Source organism: Schistocerca cancellata, chromosome 1, assembly GCF_023864275.1.
Source record: "Schistocerca cancellata isolate TAMUIC-IGC-003103 chromosome 1, iqSchCanc2.1, whole genome shotgun sequence".
Lineage (NCBI taxonomy): Eukaryota > Metazoa > Arthropoda > Insecta > Orthoptera > Acrididae > Schistocerca > Schistocerca cancellata.
In genome coordinates this window covers 903,673,326-903,695,778 of record NC_064626.1, presented here as the reverse complement: position 1 = coordinate 903,695,778, position 22,453 = coordinate 903,673,326, and the positions used below count along the sequence as shown (strand labels likewise).

The following is a 22,453-nucleotide window of genomic DNA, read 5'->3' as shown; positions in this document are numbered from 1 at the left end:
AGCCCAAATCCTTCCCATTTCTCTGACACTCTCTCCCATATTTCGCGATAATACAAAACGTGCTGCCTTTCTTTGAACTTTTTCGATGTACTCCGTCAGTCCTATCTGATAAGGATCCCACACCGCGCAGCAGTATTCTAAAAGAGGACGGACAAGTGTAATGTAGGCAGTCTCCTACACTGTTACATGTTCTGAGTGTCCTGCCAATAAAACGCAGTCTTTGGTTACCCTTCCCTACAACATTTCTATGTTTTCCTTCCAGTTTAAGTTGTTCGTTATTGTAATAACTAAGTATGTAGTTGAATTTACGGCTTTTAGATTAGACTGATTTATCGTGTAACCGAAGTTTAACGATTTCCTTTTAGCAGTCATGTGGATGGCCTCACACTTTTCGTTATTTAGGGTTAACCGCCACTTTTCGGACCATTCAGATATCTTTTCTAAATCGTTTTTTCAGTTTGTTTTGGTCTTCTGATGGACTTTATTAGACGATAAACGACAGCGTCATTTGCAAACAACCGAAGACGGCTGCTCAGATTGTCTCCCAAATCGTTTACACAGATAAGAAACAGCAAATGGCCTATAAAACTACCTTGGGGAACGCCAGAAATCATTTCTGTTTTACTCGATGACTTTCCGTCAATTACTACGATGTTTCCGGAATGAGATTTTCCCCCTGGCTGTGGCTAATCCATGGCTCCGCAGTATCCTTTCTTTCAGGAGTGCTAGTTCTGCAAGGTTCGCAGGAGAGCTTCTGTAAAGTTTGGAAGGTAGGAGACGAGATACTGGCAGAAGTAAAGCTGTGAGTACCGGGCGTGAGTCGTGCTTCGGTAGCTCAGATGGTAGAGCACTTGCCCGCGAAAGGCAAAGGTCCCGAGTTCGAGTCTCAGTCGGGCACACAGTTTTAATCTGCCAGGAAGTTTCGTTACTTTTCTCCTGTTTAGAAATCATCGTTCCCTAAAGGGATGTTGTCACCAGTAAGTACTAGAGATGGGGGATCCGCTCTTGAACTAATTCATAGAGTTCAATCTTTCAAAGGAGTGAACAATCAGTGATTCAGAAAAAAAGAACGGTAGCTCCAAACGTTTCCCATGGCAGAGAGAGAGAGAGAGAGAGAGAGAGAGAGAGAGAGACGGAGCATATCAGCAGCGCCTCTGCTGGTCAGAGCACAGTGCACGCCACACAACACAGCCAGCGCCAGCCTCTGTCCTGCTTCTACCTTGGCTGCCTGCATTGTGCAGTGCCCCATTGGATTTTGTCTTTCACAAATGCCGTGCTGTCTCTGTGCGTCGTCTGCCGTGTGCACTGTGCAGTGTCTGGCGCAGCTTAACTTCGCATCGCACTCTGTCGGCGATCGTTTCAGTCGCACGTCCTGCCCTCTGGGCAGTTGATGCGAGAACAGGACAGAGAGCCACCTAGCGGATAACATAGGAACTACTTGCAAAAACCTGCTCGCAAGGGAACGGACGATTTGTCTTGGAGCAGGTGAGTTCACCGCTCCCCCCCACCCTCGGAACTCGCCCACTCAACGCTCACCCCACCGTCTCGACTCTAGCCAGAACGTCGAGCAAAGCGACTCAGGTGTCACTCTGGTCTCTGCGGTCTCAGCTCACGCAGTAATACAGCTCGCGGCTCGACCTGCTCGACTCAGCGCCTCTGCATCGGAGTTCGTCCCTACTGGATATTGTTCTTCGTAGTAATACCGCTATGTATATTACATTATTATGTTATGTATACATCAATTGTTTTTATTTTATTTTTATTTGTTTAAACTGATTAGATTAGGTTCCTGATGACTCCTCTTACTATAGGATTTTTATTATGGACACTCGAATTTACACTTTAATTAGGTGCGAACCGATAAACGTATCGCAAAATGTGATACACCAATATTTTCCTTGTTTTATTCTGCGTAAGGCTATATGCAGCACTTTCGTTTTACAGTCAAATTTATATTTTTTTTTCTTATTCTGGTACGGATTTTGCGATTTTAGGCGTCTTCGAAAGGAAACGTTCACTTTAAAAATATATGGCTTGCGATGTATTTGTCTGAGGTTAATGAAATTTTAATACATTATAGCCAAATATATTGTTCATGTAAATCTCAAGTTACAACATTTTCCGATCACCCAAAAAACCACGATAGTGCAAAATAAATCAATAATCAAAAACTTTGTCATATCGTGGAAATTTCAATAAACAATACAAAATTCTTACTCATTATCTGTGTTACTTCAAAATAGGATCAAATAAGATCAAAATACAGGTATAGTACTGGAATAAACCAAGTTTAAAGGGCAATGTGCCTTCCATTTATTTTCTATTGTAAATGAGTGGTGAGTCATGAAAAAGAGCTAATTCATTTCAGGGAGTGAACAGTTCTGATCCAATCTCTGAAAAGAACAGATTTGCCCATCTCTAGTAAGTACTAGAGAAGGACGTAGCTTGTGTTGTTGACAACTTCACCCAAAGAACTATTCAGCAAGGGAGAGGGGGAGCTACTGCCCTCAAACTCCTGGGCACTCCATTCTCACCACCACCAGCTCAAGGAAAGAAAAATGAACTTCTCTTCAGTCGCACCGACAGACTTTGCAATTCAGAATCAGAGTATAGAAAGTCAGAACATGTAATAGATACTGGGGATCAGCAAGTGTGTCCAAAGAAATTTACCGTGAAACTGAACAGTATTCGTTTGTGTCTGAACAACATCTATGTGGAAACAATATGTAAAGAAAAATCAAGTAAACTCTCACAGCTAGGCGTATTGTGGATTGTAGATTCGTATTGTCAAGCGGAAACGTTGCTAAGTTAAGTGATCAGTAAAAACGTAGGAATATTATGTGAAAATTTTAACATGGTAGTTCTAGGTGGGGTTTCTTTTCAACTATGGTTGCTTAAGGTACAGGTAGATGTCGATCCTAAACTACTTCGTCTGGGATACTGTCAAACTAGGGAAGCAACTGGGTGTTACGCATTACCGAATGTTCTATGTATTCAGCTTTGGTATGGTTTGTGCGTTGCTTCTTTTGAAATGAATAATCTGACAAATACTAATCTACCAAGGGTTTCGAGTCACATTCTCACAACACCAGAAGGAATCATCGATTGCTACCACCGTATGTCGGGTTTGCTCCGCCACACATCGTCAGGTGTCTTGCGGAGTATGGATGTAGAAAAATGTAGATGTAAAAATGGCGGATATAGACTTTGAGAAGGATACTGGCCTTTTTACCCGCTCTATTCCTCTCCACTAACTTCTCGTTTCCAGAATGAGATTTTCACTCTGCAGCGGAGTGTGCGCTGATATGAAACTTCCTGGCAGATTAAAACTGTGTGCCCGACCGAGACTCGAACTCGGGACCTTTGCCTTTCGCGGGCAAGTGCTCTACCAACTGAGCTACCGAAGCACGACTCACGCCCGGTGTTTACCCTCTCGGTCGACTGTCACTTTAGTGTCCGCACCATAGTATGTTTAGTGAATGATAAACACAGATTTTTAAATGTTTTGAGCTCTACTTTGCCAGAAATTCCTCAACTTCTCGGCCTATCACAAAACCAATACAAGATCCCCCACCCATCAAATTTCCAATCCTGAGGAAACTTTTGCATTAGGAACTAAGGCAAACAGAGTTACGAGCCCCAAACCAAACGTGTCTTATAAGATGCTTTTAAACGCGACTGTACCATCCGCAGATGAAACAAGACCAGGAAAATCATTCCTTGTATGCCACATCCTCTTCAGTCTCACAGCACAGCGGACTGCCAAGTGCCAATACAGGTTTCGATGTACCGGAATGAGAGGAGTTTATATGGTGTTTATATTTCAGGACTACAGTGAAACAAAATAAATGAATAGTTTCGTTACTAATTCAGACTTTGTAATTGAGATCTGTTCCTCGAATTCGTAGGATGATTGTTTCGTGTTGCACAAAATGACAGTGGAAGAGTTATAAATTTTATGAATAAAAGTCCGTCGTCTGTCTGTATTTCAGTTTTTTTTCCAAAACTTACTAAGGAACGATAACTCCATCTTCAGGGTTTCCAAGAGTCACTCAGCATGTTTCATCATAACATGGCTTAGCAGCATTAAGTAAATGAGATACAAACGATAGCTAGAAAAAGAAAAAGACAAGATGTGGCTCCATATTCAAAGAATCTGTTTCACTTCTGCTCGATGCAGAAATTCTTCTCAGATTTTTGGTTTGCATTACATAAAAACATCTTTAACAAACAGGAGTATGAAAATATTTATAGTAAATGTGCTATGCATGGAAATGGTAATCAGATGATGACTACTAAAAAAAAAAAAAAGAGAGATGTTTGCATATTCAGAGAATCTTTTTCACTTCTGCTTCATACAGAATTTCTTCTCAGGTTTTTGAAAGTAAACATACATAGTATGTAGATATTTGAGAGTAAATATACATAGTATACACATATACAAAGTACACACTCTCAAAAATGTGAGAAGAATTTCTGTATGGAGCAGAAGTGCAACAGATCCTCTGAATATGCAGAGATCTCTTTTGTTTTCTTAGTAGCGACCATTTGTTTTTCATTTACATAACCAAAGATATTCGCTTAAGATAGTTGTCATTTACGAACAGGATACATTGGATCACTAAGATTGCTGAAAAGAAGTACTTCATATCTTTACAGTTAATGTTTGTTTAGCAGCTTACAATCGGTGGGATACTTTAAAAGGGAGGAAGCTGCTTGATTACGGGTATGAAATTTAGCGCAGTTAAATATGACACGATATTTTCAGGAGACGGCTTAAAGTATCCCACTCATCGCAACCTCTAATTTCAACATGTCTTTTTTTCTGTTTCTTCAAATCAGGTTGTCATAAAAATTAATTTTACAACCGCTAAGTATTTCTTTTCATTGTTTTTTACACAATTTCTCTTCTAATAGTCACTTAAATAATTTCTAAAAGTAGTAACACAGTTACGATCTTTAACAGTAATGTTGTTTATCCAGTATATTATACGTATAAGACAGAATAACTGTAAGGAAATATTTTGGTCACTTAAGAAGTTTATTCTCGTTGTTTCAAACTACTGTCTGCTAACGAGAAGTTTAATGTTGTTGTTGTGATCTTCAGTCCTGAGACTGCTTTGATGCAGCTTTCCATGCTATTCTATCCTGTGCAAGCTTCTTCATCTCCCAGTACCTACTGAAACCTACATCCTTCTGAATTTGCTTAGTGTATTCATCTCTTGGTCTCCCTCTACGGTTTTCACCCTCCATGCTGCCCTCCAATACTAAATTGGTGATCCCTTGATGCCTCAGAACACGTCCTACCAACCGATCCCTTCTTCTAGTCAAGTTGTGGCACAAACTCCTCTCCCCCCCCCCCCCAATTCTATTCAATACCTTCTAGTTAGTTATGTGATCTACCCATCTAATCTTCAGCATTCTTCTGTAGCACCACATTTCTAAAGCTTCTATTCTCCTCTTGTCCAAACTATATATCGTCCACGTTTCACTTCCATACATGGCTACACTCCATAAAAATACTTTCAGAAACGACTTCCTGGCACTTAAATCTGTACTCGATGTTAATAAATTCCTCTTCTTCAGAAACGCTTTCCTTGCCATTGCCAGTCTACATTTTATATCCTCTCTACTTCGACTATCATCAGTTATTTTGCTCCCCAAATAGCAAAACTCCTTTACTACTTTAAGTGTCTCATTTCCTAATCTAATTCCCCTCAGCATCACCAGACTTAATTCGACTAAATTCCATTATCCTCTTTTTGCTTTTTTTTGGTTGTTCATCTTATATCCTCCTTTCAAGACACAGTCCATTCCGTTCAACTGCTCTTCCAAGTCCTTTGCTCTCTCTCTGACATAATTACAATGTCATCAGCTAACCTCAAAGTTTTTATTTCTTCTCCATGGATTTTAATACCTACTCCGAACTTTTCTTCTGTTTCCTTTACTGCTTGATCAATATACAGATTGAATAAAATCGGGGAGACGCCAGAACCCTGTCTCACTCTTCCCAGCCACTGCTTCCCTTTCATGTCCCTCAGTTGTTATAACTGCCATCTGGTTTCTGTACAAATTGTAAATATCCTTTCGCTCCCAGCATTTTACCCCTGCACCTTCACAATTTGAAAGAGAGTATTCCAGTCAACACTGTCAGAAGCTTTCTCTAAGTCTACAAATGCTAGAAACGTAGGTTTGCCTTTCCTTAATCTTTCTTCTAAGATAAGTCGTAGGGTCAGTATTGCCTCACGTGTTCCAAAATTTCTACGGAATCCAAACTGATCTTCCCCGAGGCTACAACCCTGTCTCACTCCCTTCCGAATCACTGCTTCCCTTTCATGCAACTCGACTCTTATAACTGCCACCTGGATAAGTTTATGAAATGGAAACCGATAGTCTTAGAGGAATTTCAGCATGGTCCACCAGTGATGTAAATTCTTGCAAGATACAGGTAAGCTATAGAAGTGTAGCTCTCATATGCTTTTCTTTTCATTGATGTAAGAATATAACCGTCGTCAGCTATGTCTGCTTCGCCAGGTCACGATGAAAAACCTCGAGTGAATACTTGAATCCCTGAACATGGAAGTTTCGTTCCGAAACACGCATCCGAAATAAAAACTTGAAATACTGAAGTACAGACACCCGACAGACTTAAAATCATGAAATATATACATTTTGGTTACGTCGAAAGTGACTTGGAACAAAAATTTACGATTTTTTCCGTTTTCTCCTACCGGCGGATTGTTAAAGCATGACACATGCACAGTTAAATTCAAATAAAATCAGAGGAGCTCGAGTGGAACATCTGTCTTGGAAATGATGACGAAAGAATCGTTTATCTCCAGCTTACTGCAGTAAATGGAAGTGGGAGCACAATCCACTCATTGTTCAAGCGTGAGACAACGTCGTACGGCTTGGAGGAGACAGAGGTTGGGCCATATGGTGGGCTTCCGGATGGGACGGCGGTCGCACGAGAAAGGCTTTCACACGAGAGCTCCTGAGAAACACTGTGTTCGTCGTTCCGAGAAATGCTACATGAGTGACGAGAGACAGAGTAAAGGGAAATCCGCTTATGCAACGCAGCTGCGACGCTCTTTCAGGGCTGGCGCACCACACACAAGGTGCAGTTGCTCGTGCTACTCCTGCTAGTGCTAGTCCTGGCACACGTCAGGTTCTGCCCCAGCGTCCGTTACCCAGCCCACCCTCTATTATAATCTACTGCTCTCTCACTCTATCTGTGCATGTGTGTGTGTGTGTGTGTGTGTGTGTGTGTGTGTGTGTGCCCTCTCCCCCCCCCCCACCTCTCCCTCTATCTATCACCGCCCCCCTTAAACTCAAAACTCTCTCTCGCTCTCCCTCCCCCACCCCCCACTCTCTCATGTGACGCCGATTACGTACTTGGGGACTTTAACTGTCTCAGCCATTACAGAAAGCATCAGCCTAGCGTTACATGCTATTCGAAATTAATATTGCCATGAAAGACATGTGTGGATAGAAAAAGAGCGCAGTTTTTTCACATTATAAAGACGATATAATACATGATAGTAGTGTACAGTGGTCACCCAGCTTGTGGCCTGTACCTTACAAGATAGGTTGCATTGTTATCGACAATGGAGCCCTATAGGTATTGGCTCTGCGATTGTCAGGTTGATGATAGTTCGAACTCATGAGGAACGGTCGGGTCTGTGAAACGAGAAAGGAGCCACAAGAAAAAAATGAACATATCAATTAATAGGCAGTACGGCATACCTGGTCACCCTGCAGTACTGTCGCACTGAAGACGACGACTGAAACATTAGTTTTACTGTTGTTTTAGTGATTCATAATGACACACCCTACCATCCAATATGGTTTCACTGTAATTCACATTGGTCGTGGAAATCTACACAGTAGTGATTGTCAAGAAGATTATAATGAAGGGTCCCTTTTGGAACGCTGTCGGAAGTTTTAGTGGTTACTGGAGTAGTGTTCACCGAAGAAGGCCTGAGGCAGGCAGCTAGTCTGTGGCGAACGCATGGGAATACCACGTGACGGGTCTCCCGGTAGCTTCATTCTGGTCCCACCTGCAAAAGCGGCGTGCGACCAGGAGAACAAGTTGGACATCTAGCGTTGATCACTGTGTTTAGTCATAACTACCATGTTATTTGTAAGATACAGGATAAACCACAATACAACCAGAGACACCATTTAACTTAAGTAACACATCACGTATATCCACTCAGCATAGCCCAGTAACATCGCTAGTAGAATTGTCAACAAGCAGATGCAACCATACAGTATCGCTGACCATCTGACATAATTGCCGTCACTAAATTTCAGCTGGAAATTAAGTTTATTTCTGTCCACTGTTAATGAAATGTCAGAACATAGCGCACAACTGATTACTACTAGAATAACAACGAATGTAGAACAACAATGAATGTAATCAGTAAACAAACAGCCACCAACAGAAATAAGGAAATCGCTGATTATCTGTCACAATAGCTGTTCAAATTCAAATGGTTCTGAGCACTATGGGACTTAACTGCTGAGGTTATCAGACCCCTAGAACTTAGAACTACTTAAACCTAACTAACCTAAGGACATCACACAGATCGATGCCCGAGGCAGGATTAGAACCTGCGACCGTAGCGGTCGCGCGGTTCCAGACTGTAGCGCCTAGAACCGCTCGGCCACCTCGGCCGGCAAGAGCTGTCACTAAATGTCAACCACAGATTAAGATTTATATCCGACGACTAATAAACGAAAAGTCAGAACGTACTAAAAAAACTGGTTATTATTGCTACATTAACATAAAATACAATCAGTAAGAAATAGATAGCAACAAAAACAACGATACTGCATAGTAATCAGGACTTGAAAACGTATGTGAAATTATATTATTCATAAGTAACTTACATGCAATACAATAAATGTTCCAAAATTTATAAGGTATTCTAATACAAATAAGTAGACCTACAGTTCGGAATTTCACCGAGCGGGGTGGCGCAGTGGTAAGACACTGGACTCGCATTCGGGAGGACGACGGTTCAATCCCGCGTCCGGCCATCCGGATTTAGGTTTTCCGTGATTTCCCTAAATCGCTCCAGGTAAATACCGGGATGGTTCCTCTGAAAGGGCACGGCCGCCTTCCTTCCCCATCCTTCCCTAATCCGATGAGACCGATGACCACGCTGTCTGGTCTCCTTCCCCAAACCAACCAACCAACCAACCTACAGTTCAAATGAAAAAACACTACTGGCCATTAAAATTGCTACACCAAGAAGAAATGCAGAAGATAAACGGGTATTCATTGGACAAATATATTATACTAGAACTGACATCTAATTACATTTTCACGCGATTTGGGTGCAAAGATCCTGAGAAATCAGTACCCAAAACAACACCTCTGGCCGTAATAACGGCCTTGATACGCCTAAGCATTGAGTTCAACAGAGCTTGGATGGCGTGTACAGGCACAGCTGCCATGCAGCTTCAACACGATACCACAGTTCATCAAGAGTAGTGACTGGCGTATTGTGAGGAGCCAGTTGCTCGTCCACCATTGACCAGACGTTTTCAATTGCTGAGAGATCTGGAGAACGTACTGGCTATGGCAGCAGTCCAACAGTTTCTGTATCCAGAAAGGCTCGTACGGGCCCAGTAACATGCGGTCGTGTATTATTCTGCTGAAATGTAAGGTTCCGCAGGGATCGAATGAAGGGTAGAGCCACGGGTCGTAACAAATCTGCAATGTAACGTCCACTGTTCAAAGAGCCGTCAATGCGAAAAGGAGGTGGCCGAGACGTGTAACCAATGGCACCCGCTCCATCACGCCGGGTGACATGCCAGTATGGCGATGACGAATACTCGCTTCCAATGTGCGTTCATCACCATGTCGCCAAACACGTGTGTGACCGTCATGATGCTGTAAACAGAACTTGGATTCATCAGAAAAAATGACGTTTTGCCATTCGTGCTCCCAGGTTCGTTGTGAGTATACCATCACAGGCGCTCCTGTCTTTGATGCAGCGTCAAGGGTAACCGCAGCCATGGTCTCCGAGCTGATAGTCCATGCTGCTGCAAACGTCGTCGAACTGTTCGTGCAGATGGTTGTTGTCTTGCAAACGTCCCCATCTGTTGACTCAAAGATCGAGACCTGGATGCAAGATGCGTTACAGACATGCAGATAAGAAGCCTGTCATCTCGACTGCTACTGATACGAGGCCATTGGGATCCAGCACGGCGTTCCGTATTACCCTCTTGAACCCACCGATACCATATTCTGCTAACAGTCATTGGATCTCGACCAACGCGAGCAGCTATGACGCGATACGATAAACCGCAATCGGGATAGGCTACAATCCGACCTTTATCAAAATCGGAAACGTGATGGTTCGCATTTCTCCTCCTTACACGAGGCATCACAACGACGTTTCACCAGGCAACGCCGGTCAACTGCTGTTTGTGTATGAGAAATCTGTTGGAAACTTTCCTCATGTCAGCACGTTGTAGGTGTCGCCACCGGCATCAATCTTGTGTGAATGCTCTGAAAAGCTAATCATCTGCATATCACAGTATCTTTTTCCTGTTGGTTAAATTTCGCGTCTGTAGCACGTCATTTCGTGGTGTAGCAATTTTAATGGCCAGTAGTGGAATATTTACAGCAGAGGAGCTGGTTATACAAATATATTATACCTTGTTACTATATGTAAGTTAGGGGCAACAATAAGAAAAGGTACCTTATTATACAGAAAATGCCATAATTTTGGTTATTTCCTTAGCAATGGAGGAAGGAGTAATACGGTTTGACGACGTGATCATAACAGACATGGAACAACTTCGGATGGGGGATGATAGGAATTTTTCTCAAGCGATTTAGAAAAACAAAGGGATAATGTAACTCTGGACAGCCAGAGAAGTATTTGAAGCACTTAACTCTCGAATACGAGGATAATGTCTACATTCTGCGGCCTCTCTCAAGCGACTGTTTATGGCAGACTGGCTCTCCACGTGAAACATATCTCACTTTTATCAGTTGTCAGGAAGGGACAGCACTGGTAGGAATTATCCCCAAGACAGTGAAGTAACGAGGTCCCCACACAGTCTGTCTGCGAGGAGAACGCTTCGTTCAGCCGCATCCTTACATACACACTACTGCAAATATCTCCAGATGCCACACATTAGAGGCCTACAGATTAGTTTGCGAAGTGGCAGACACTGGTATAACCGATCGCGGAATAGAAAAGTTACTACAATAACTCAGTAATGGAAAGGCATCAGGAATAGATGAGATACCCATAAGACTCTAGCAGCAGTTTATCGTAGACCACTAGAGCAAAGAATGGTACATAGCATTTTCAAGAAGGGCCGCAGAACTGATGCACACAATTATAGATCTATATCACTGCCTTCAGCCTTCTGTAGAATTACGGTAAATGTTTTATGCTCAAGAATCATTACGGTTTTGGAAAACGAACGACCTTCTCATAAAACTCAACGCGAAGCCTGAAAACAGAGATCTTGCGAAACTCAGCTCGCTCTGTTCATCCATGAGATCCACAGCGATGTAAACAACGGCGCTCAGGTTGATTACGTGTTCCTTGACTTCAGGAAAGCACGTTACACGGTCGCGCACTGCCGTTTAGTAGAAAAAAATACGTGCTTGTTGATTAGCGGACCAGATTTGTGACTGGATTCAAGAATTCCTTGCAAATAGAACCCAACACGTCGCCCTTAACGGAACAAAATCGACGGGTGTAACGGAATGTCCGGAGTACCCATGGAAGTGTGAAAGGACCGTTACTGTTTGCAGTGTACATAAATGATGTAGTAGGAAGCGTGGCAAGCTCTCTAAGCCTGTTCGCAGATGATCTATATCTATAAAAATGTAGCAACTGCTAGAAGACAATATCGATTTGCAGAATGGCTTGCAGAGGACTGATGAATGGCGCATGCTCTGTCAGCTGACCCTCAACGTAAATAAATGTAACATATTGCGCATTCATACGAAAAGAAATCCACTACTGAACAGCTACACTATCGACGACAAATTTCTAGAAACAGTATATACATTAAAATATCTGGGAGTAACTATCCAGAGCCACCCTAATGGAATGACCAAGTAAAACAAATAATAGGAAAAGCAGCTGCCAGACTGAGAGTCATAGGAAGAAACTTAAGGAAATTTAATTCATCCACGAAGGAAGTGGCCTGTAAGCTGTTTATTCCACTGATTCTTGAGTAATGTTCATCAATCTGGCATCCCTACCAGGCAGAACTGATAGAAGAAAAGACCCATAGAAGAGTTGCGCGTTTCGTCACTGGACCGTCAAATCGGCACTACAGCGTTACCGAGATGCTCAAAAGACTCCTGTGGCATCTACATCTACATCTACATCTATACTCCGCAAGCCACCTGACGGTGTGTGGCGGAGGGTACCTTGAGTACCTCTATCGGTTCTCCCTTCTATCCCAGTCTCGTATTGTTCGTGGAAAGAAGGATTGTCGGTATGCCTCTGTGTGGGCACTAATCTCTCTGATTTTATCCTCATGGTCTCTTCGCGAGATATACGTAGGAGGGAGCAATATACTGCTTGACTCTTCGGTGAAGGTATGTTATCGAAACTTTGACAAAAGCCCGTACCGAGCTACTGAGCGTCTCTCCTGCAGAGTCTTCCACTGGAGTTTATCTATCATCTCCGTAACGCTTTCGCGATTACTAAATGATCCTGTAAAGAAGCGCGCTGCTCTCCGTTGGATCTTCTCTATCTCTTCTATCAACCCTATATGCTGAGCAGTATTCAAGCAGTAGGCGAAAAAGCGTACTGTAATCTCTTCCTTTGTTTTCGGATTGCATTTCCTTAGGATTCTTCCAATGAATATCAGTCTGGCATCTGCTTTACCGACGATCAACATTATATGATCATTCCATTTTAAATCACTCCTAATGCGTTCTCCCAGATAATTTATGGTATTAACTGCTTCCAGTTGCTGACCTGCTATTTTGTAGCTAAATGATAAAGGATCTATCTTTCTGTGTATTCGCAGCGCATTACACTTGTCTACATTGAGATTCAGTTGCCATTCCCTGCACCATGCGTCAATTCGCTGCAGATCCTCCTGCATTTCAGTACAATTTTCCATTGTTACAACCTCTCGATACACCACAGCATCATCTGCAAAAACCCTCAGTGAACTTCCGATGTCATCCACCAGGTCATTTATGTATATTGTGAATAGCAACGGTCCTATGACACTCCCCTGCGGCACACCTGAAATCACTCTTACTTCGGAAGACTTCTCTCCATTGAGAATGACATGCTGCGTCCTGTTATCTAGGAACTCCTCAATCCAATCACACAATGGGTTGATAGTCCATATGCTCTTACTTTGTTCATTAAACGACTGTGGGGAACTGTATCGAACGCCTTGCGGAAGTCAAGAAACACGGCATCTACCTGTGAACCCGTGTCTATGGCCCTCTGAGTCTCGTGGACGAATAACGCGAGCTGGGTTTCACATGACCGTCTTTTTCGAAACCCATGCTGATTCCTAGAGAGTAGATTTCTAGTCTCCAGAAAAGTCATTATACTCGAACACAATACGTGTTCCAAAATTCTACAACTGAGCGACGTTAGAGATATAGGTCTATAGTTCTGCACATCTGTTCGACGTCCCTTCTTGAAAACGGGGATGACCTGTGCCCTTTTCCAATCCTTTGGAACGCTACGCTCTTCTAGAGACCTACGGTACACCGCTGCAAGAAGGGGGGCAAGTTCCTTCGCGTACTCTGTGTAAAATCGAACTGGTATCCCATCAGGTTCAGAGGCCTTTCCTCTTTTGAGCGATTTTAATTGTTTCTCTATCCCTCTGTCATCTATTTCGATATCTACCATTTTGTCATCTGTGCGACAATCTAGAGAAGGAACTACAGTGCAACCTTCCTCTGTGAAACAACTTTGGAAAAAGTCATTTAGTATTTCGGCCTTTAGTCTGTCATCCTCTGTTTCAGTACCATTTTGGTCACAGAGTGTCTGGACATTTTGTTTTGATTCACCTACCGCATTGACATAAGACCAAAATTTCTTAGGATCACTTACCGCTTTGACATAAGACCAAAATTTCTTAGGATTTTCTGCCAAGTCAGTACATAGAACTTAACTTTCGAATTCATTGAACGCCTCCCGCATAGCCCTCCTCACACTACATTTCGCTTCGCGTAATTTTTGTTTGTCTGCAAGGCTTTGGCTATGTTTATGTTTGCTGTGAAGTTCCCTTTGCTTCCGCAGCAGTTTTCTAACTCGGTTGTTGTACCACGGTGGCTCTTTTCCATCTCTTACGATCTTGCTTGGCACATACTCATCTAACGCATTATGTACGACGGTTTTGAACTTTGTCCACTGATCCTCAACACTATCTGTACTTGAGACAAAACTTTCGTGTTGAGCCAACAGGTACTCTGAAATCTGCTTTTTGTCACTTTTTATAAACAGAAAAATCTTCCTACCCTTTTTAATATTCCTATTTACGGCTGACATCATCGATGCCGTAACCGCTTTATGATCGCTGATTTCCTGTTCTGCATTAACGTTTTCAAATAGTTCGGGTCTGTTTGCCACCAGAAGGTCTAATACACTCCTGGAAATGGAAAAAAGAACACATTGACACCGGTGTGTCAGACCCACCATACTTGCTCCGGACACTGCGAGAGGGCTGTACAAGCAATGATCACACGCACGGCACAGCGGACACACCAGAAACCGCGGTGTTGGCCGTCGAATGGCGCTAGCTGCGCAGCATTTGTGCACCGCCGCCGTCAGTGTCAGCCAGTTTGCCGTGGCATACGGAGCTCCATCGCAGTCTTTAACACTGGTAGCATGCCGCGACAGCGTGGACGTGAACCGTATGTGCAGTTGACGGACTTTGAGCGAGGGCGTACAGTGGGCATGCGGGAGGCCGGGTGGACGTACCGCCGAATTGCTCAACACGTGGGGCGTGAGGTCTCCACAGTACATCGATGTTGTCGCCAGTGGTCGGCGGAAGGTGCACGTGCCCGTCGACCTGGGACCGGACAGCAGCGACGCACGGATGTACGCCAAGACCGTAGGATCCTACGCAGTGCCGTAGGGGACCGCACCGCCACTTCCCAGCAAATTAGGGACACTGTTGCTCCTGGGGTATCGGCGAGGACCATTCGCAACCGTCTCCATGAAGCTAGGCTACGGTCCCGCACACCGTTAGGCCGTCTTCCGCTCACGCCCCAACATCGTGCAGCCCGCCTCCAGTGGTGTCGCGACAGGCGTGAATGGAGGGACGAATGGAGACGTGTCGTCTTCAGCGATGAGAGTCGCTTCTGCCTTGGTGCCAATGATGGTCGTATGCGTGTTTGGCGCCGTGCAGGTGAGCGCCACAATCAGGACTGCATACGACTGAGGCACACAGGGCCAACACCCGGCATCATGGTGTGGGGAGCGATCTCCTACACTGGCCGTACACCATTGGTGATCGTCGAGGGGACACTGAATAGTGCACGGTACATCCAAACCGTCATCGAACCCATCGTTCTACCATTCCTAGACCGGCAAGGGAACTTGCTGTTCCAACAGGACAATGCACGTCCGCATGTATCCCGTGCCACCCAACGTGCTCTAGAAGGTGTAAGTCAACTACCCTGGCCAGCAAGATCTCCGGATCTGTCCCCCATTGAGCATGTTTGGGACTGGATGAAGCGTCGTCTCACGCGGTCTGCACGTCCAGCACGAACGCTGGTCCAACTGAGGCGCCAGGTGGAAATGGCATGGCAAGCCGTTCCACAGGACTACATCCAGCATCTCTACGATCGTCTCCATGGGAGAATAGCAGCCTGCATTGCTGCGAAAGGTGGATATACACTGTACTAGTGCCGACATTCTGCATGCTCTGTTGCCTGTGTTTATGTGCCTGTGGTTCTGTCAGTGTGATCATGTGATGTATCTGACCCCAAGAATGTGTCAATAAAGTTTCCCCTTCCTAGGACAATGAATTCACGGTGTTCTTATTTCAATTTCCAGGAGTGTAGGTAGTGGCGGTCAATCAGTGGTACGAGAAGTATCCTCTGTGACACACCATTAAGTGGCTTCGGGAGTATGATGTCAACGCGACATGTCACCAAATAATATTTGGACAATGCTACGACCGAGCTGTGTTGTGTTGTTCTGGCGGCAGCGAGGACAGCTGCGTTCGAAAGAGGATTGCGGGTTCGCCGCGCCTGGCGCGACCTCCGGGTTGCGCACAATTTGTCACGCGCGGATTTTCGTCAGGCGTCTGCGTCGGCCTGTCGCTCGCCTTTCTCGCCCACAGTAGGTAGAAAAATCAGCTGCCTGTCACGTTGACAGCTACCGGCGTCCGCCCCGCGTCATCTCGGCAACAGCCGAGAGCGCGTACTCCGTTGCTAGGGCGGCGGTAGTCCACCGGCTGGCCTCATCCCCCCATCAGTAAGGATTTGGGGTAGGGAAGTCACAAGATGCGATGTACGAAACGGGACAAGAATTTTTGACAACTGCGGAGACATAATATTCGGTGAGCGTAATGATGTACAGGAGCTATCGACAACCTATGATGGACACTGCTGTTTTCCAGGACGTAACATATCAGAATCAAATGTTACCTTGTAAGGTTTCTAGTTCATTTTTAGTAATCACTCTACCATCTGGTGAGCAAGATGTATGAGACAGGCGAAACACCCTCAGACTTCAAGAAGAATATAATAATTTCAATCACAAAGAAAGCAGGTGTTGACAGAAGTGAAAATTACCGAACTATCAGTTTAATGAGTCACAGCTGCAAAATATTAACGCGAATTCTTTACAGACGAATGGAAACACTGATAGAAGCCGACCTCGGGGAAGATCAGTTTGGGTTCCGTAGAAATGATGGAACACGTGAGGCAATACTGACCCTACGAATTATCTTAGAAGAAAGATTAAGGAAAGGCAAACCTACGTTTCTAGCATTTGTAGACTTAGAGAAAGCTTTTGACAATGTTGATTGGAACACTGTCTTTCAAATTCTGAAGGTGGCAGGCGTAAAATACAGGGAGCGAAAGGCTATTTACAATTTGTACAGAAACCAGATGGAAGTCATAAGAGTCGAGAGGTATGAACGGGAAGCAGTGGTTGGGAAAGGAGTGAGACAGGGTTGTAGCCTATCCCCGATGTTATTCAATCTGTATATTGAGCAAGCAATAAAGGAAACAGAAGAAAAGTTCGGAGTAGGTATTAAAATCCATGGAGAAGAAATAAAAACTTTGAGGTTCGCCGATGACATTGTAATTCTGTCAGAGACAGCAAAGGTCTTGGAAGAGCAGTTGAACGGTATGGACAGTGTCTTGAAAGGAGGGTATAAGATGAACATCAACAAAAGCAAAACGAGGATAATGGAATGTAGTCGAATTAAGTCGGGTGATGCTGAGGGAATTAGATTAGGAAATGAGACACTTTAAGCAGTAAAGGACTTTTGCTATTTGGGGAGCAAAGTAACTGATGATGGTCGAAGTAGAGAGGATATAAAATGTAGACTGGCAATGGCAAGGAAAGCGTTCCTGAAGAAGAAAAATTTGTTAACATCGAGTATAGATTTAAATGTCAGGAAGTCGTTTCTGAAAGTATTAGTATGGAGTGTAGCCATATAAGGAAGTGAAACGTGGACGATAAATAGTTTAGACAAGAAGAGAACAGGCGCTTTCGAAATCTGGTGCTACAGAAGAATGCTGAAGATTAGATGGGTAGATCACATAACTAATGAGGAGGTATTGAATAGAATTGGTGAGAAGAGGAGCTTGAGGCACAACTTGACTAGAAGAAGGGATCGGTTGGTAGGACATGTTCTGAGACATCGAGGGATCACCAATTTAGTATTGGAGGGCAGCGTGGAGGGTAAAAATCGTAGAGGGAGACCAAGAGATGAATACACTAAGCAGATTCAGAAGGATGTAGGCTGCAGTAGGTACTGGGAGATGAAGAAGCTTGCACAGGATAGAGTAGCATGGAGAGCTGCATCAAACCAGTCTCAAGACCAGGCCCCCACAACCGCACGAGTGGTCAACTGTGAAGAGCGGACAAATTGAATAGCTGGGCGGCGGCCATTAGAGTGGTAAACTGACGCGCGGAGTTCGAATGTTTATACATCGCTTTTGGTTATAAAATGCATTCCCTTGAGTTAGGTCACAAACATATTGCCTCATTTAAATACGTTACTACAATATACTTTTTAATTTATGAACAAACAGCAACTAGTCACTCTTTATGAATTTATCTTACGTACTACATGGAATCTGCCGTAGCTAAAAGTTACGTACTGGACCCCTAGCATTTTTCGTAGTTCATTTACGATAGATGTACGCAAAATGCATCAAAATACTCGAAGATTTGCCCACTATATTAATAGATATTTTCTGACTCTACCTTGCTTTAGATTTAATGACGAGAAGTGCGTTATATACGGCATAGTGCTTTGGCACCTCACGACCAAATTAACAAGTTTCAACCTAACCGAGACCATGAAAACACTACCGATCAGCCAACTTTCTTCAAAATGATCACAACGGTATTCTGTCGGTCGGAAATGTTGCCTCCTGACAGCGTGTAACCATTTTTGTAACAGCTGTGGTTTTGAGAAAGGAAACCTGCAAATAGATGCACAGACATTATGCTAATACCGTGTTACAAAAACATTTATTAAGCAAGTGCACTGACATACAAAACAACTTAAAATATTCACATACCTGTGAAATGTAATATTCGTTCCTTTCTCGAATTTATTTGTACAATTAATCGCTGCACGACTCTTCACCATTGTACTTCTTTTGATTGGAACGTACAGACAGTATAATTATGAGTAACAAATACTGTATGTACGTCCCAACAAATATACAACGTTGAATCAGGGTCTTCATAAACAACAGTACTACACAACACATCAGATTACAACCACTATAATGGCGTCCAGCCGAAGGTTCAAATTATCCCGCGACTGCAGCGCCATCAGTGAGTCTAGTTATTTTTTTACAAGGTCTTTGCTCAGGACTGAAGACCACAACACAATCAGGGAAAGGGACCCGAGTTGCATATTTTTATTGGATGTGTCATGTTTCATATTTGTACGCTAAACACTTGCTGAAACGCTAGTTTTCGATAGTCGATACGTTACGCCACGGAGCTTCTGAGTAGAAGCAATGATCTTTGTTTGCTACAATCCGACCCACGAACGAGGCACGCTCGGGGATTGCATTGTTGGCAGTTCCAAGCGACAGCTGCAGTACGCGCATGCGCCTGCTTTCCGCTTGAAAGAAGCATATATCCTGCAATTTATGTCTCTCCCTTGCTTATGCAGGATTTATCGCTTACCACACCCTCAGCGACGACAACTCGCAAAAAATAGAATAGAAATTCACAAAAGAACTCGCTACGATCATGTTTAATGCTCGCATTAGCTACGACATTCACAGCAATGCGCTCAGATCAGTTTTGAACGCTACGCTGCCGCTGCCTATTATACATTAATCACTTCAAGTAACACTGAGTTTCTGTTGCCCAAAAATTTGTAAGGTCCAGCTACAGTACAGACGAAATAGTAAGATCATTTATAGTTAGATGTTGCTTTTCAAAATTTATTATCCGTACATGGTGCAGTTTTCATGCAGTTATCTCTTTCAAAAACCCACAGGTACTTACAAATAACCCGGCCATATTATGTCCATGTCTCAACTGTGAACGTAAAACATCGCATCCCTATCATTCTTGTACGTGTCGAATATTGTAGTTGTGTTGTCTGACACTGGTTTCCACTTTGCTTAGCGTATAAAAATGCATTTTTATTATACTTCGTACAGCTCTGCTATGGCAGCTTTGCAGACTGCGGCGAATGCTGTTTCATCCACTAGCAGTGTGTGACTACGAAAAATGGAGAATCAACAGCTGGACTACTCCTGTCCGCCCCTTGCGAATGCTAGTTTTAAATGCCGTTCGTGCCGTTGACTGCGCTGTGTCTGTTTTGAAGTGTTGTGTCGAATCGTTGCGCGTAACATTTTGCAGTATTCTGATTTATGTTATACTGAAAAGATGCACTGTTTCATTCGTGTTATTTCTGCTGGTAACTCGTCATGCTGACCCCTTAAAATAGTACACCCTGCTACTTTGATTATTTTTGTAGCTGTGCTACCCTTTACGTATGGAGTGGGAGGGGAAAGGGGTGGGAGGGAGAGAGAGAGAGAGGAAGACAATGCAGTCTGTCTGATCAATTTTGTTGCTCCTTCTGGAAAGCAGCCTGTTCGTTTTTCCATACGTCTGAAACATTTCGTTTGCGATTCTCTGGCAGAACAGGCGTAATTTTCGTAATGTTCAAACGTTAAGGCTCTCTTTGAGACAAAGATATTTTTATGTGGAGGTAGGTAGCTCTTCACTAATTGACTGTTAACATGTTATCCTATAAATGTGATTGAATTTAATAACTAAAAGTGTTCTATACATATTGCACAGTTTAGTAATATGTAATTGCGTGTTACTCCGGATTTCCTATGCAAGAATGATGCTTCTGATTTGAGACTCAGTGACAGTATCTGAACATGTTGTTGTCGTAGTCTAAAGCAGCGATTCTCAGTCTATGGGGTGCGTCCCCATAGGGGAACGAGATACCACTAAATGGGGAGGGGGGGGGGCAGAAAAGAATATCAAAACACATTCTGACGAATAAAAAATGAAAATTTACATTTACTGTTATATAATGCACTTGTAAGGAGAACAGTGTCGGTACTGCACAATTCATTTAATAATTAGCTTTTCAATAATAAACTAAAAACGAGATTTGTATTTATCAATGACTCCCTCTGGCCTAGTTTGCAGAGCAAAGTTTTCCGAAGAAGTTTTTAATATTAAAAACAGACACTCTCAGTTCTTTTTTCTACGTTTAGCTGAGATCAGTATTTTGTCTTCAAACCAGCCAACAGGGAAAATCCAGTTTCTCAAATGCAGGATGTGGAAAATAGTAAATGTACGTGAAATACTCTTGTTTTCAATCGAGGAAACTCATTGATCCATCCGTGCCCCTAATTCAAAGAGCGATTAATTACTAAATTGTCTTATGATTTTGCCACTTGCCGTCAAATCTAAGAGGACTTCTTCTTTGGTAGTTGAGAGACCTTCTGCAGTTATTTTCGCACACTACCTGTGTGATTTTCGTTTTGTCAGTGTGGCGGATCGGTGCTGCGAAATAGAAATAAATTTACTTATTCTTTGTAATTTTGGGAAAAAGGGCGATGAGCAATTAAATTTATGATCGAAAATAGGGTTGCGAATACTGGAAGGTTGAGAAACCTTGGCCTACAATATGAAGACTGTTTTCATAAATCTCTCCACCCTAATCTATCTTGTGTAACAATCTGCATAACAACTGCAAAGTACATCAAATTGCACTTGCAAATATTGGTCTCTTCTGCAATTTTTACGATCCCGCCCCGCCCTTCCAATGTTCACAAACTTCTCACTGTTACCAAATTGATCATTCCTTGACGGTTCAAGATGATAGGATAGCCGATTCCTTCTTTTAATCAAGTTATGACACAAATTTTTTCTGTGTCTATTTTGCTTCCGCCTCGTAATAGCTAACGTGGAATATTTTACTCCAAACAAGCACCAAAACACGACACGCCGAGCATACTCAAAAGTTACAATTCAATCGTTAGACGGTTCTGCATCAGCCACTAGACAGTTAGGAACCAGCAGTCAGACAGTTCACTTCAGTGAATTTTTTGAACAGTTCACTTCAGTGTTTGCAGGTAGCGCAGTACAGAACTCTGAACACTACCCTACCCTATTTTCGACTAGTAACAGAATGTCAATAAGAATTAAAGGATGATACAGTGAAAATCCAGGGCGAATCCGTAATGATGTTACGAACTTTCAGGAATAATGGGAAGCGTACATATATCAGTTTGAGCTAAGGAGTCCGCAGCTCGTGGTCGTGCGGTAGCGTTCTCGCTTCCCACGCCCGGGTTCCCGGGTTCGATTCCCGGCGGGGTCAGGGATTTTCTCTGCCTCGTGATGACTGGGTGTTGTGTGATGTCCTTAGGTTAGTTAGGTTTAAGTAGTTCTAAGTTCTAGGGGACTGATGACCATAGATGTTAAGTCCCATAGTGCTCAGAGCCATTTTTTTGAGCTAAGGAACCATGGTTCTGAAACGCCCGAATCTGAAGTTACAAGCGAAAAATCGATCTAATACCTCTGATAGTGCATTAGATGTACCGGTACTTTTGTTGGTAACATTATAGGATAGGCAAGTTTCAGAGGGGGTGGTATGGACCAGAAAAAGAAAAAAAGTACTGTAAACGTGGCCTCTAAAATGCATACCTTAAGAGAGATATGCGGACTTATTCACTAGAAGAGATCTGTTCATAGTAGCGAAGATGAGCAAGTGCTCATAGCTTAAAGATATGCAGTTTAGC

At 43.3% G+C, this 22,453-nt stretch overlaps 1 protein-coding gene across 1 annotated transcript in view; it reads right to left on the bottom strand.

Annotated features, from left to right (window-relative positions):
* The window catches only part of LOC126113047 (sodium-dependent serotonin transporter-like), a 519,069-nt gene that overhangs the window by 119,560 nt on the left and 377,056 nt on the right, over positions 1–22,453 (bottom strand). The window lies entirely within an intron of this gene.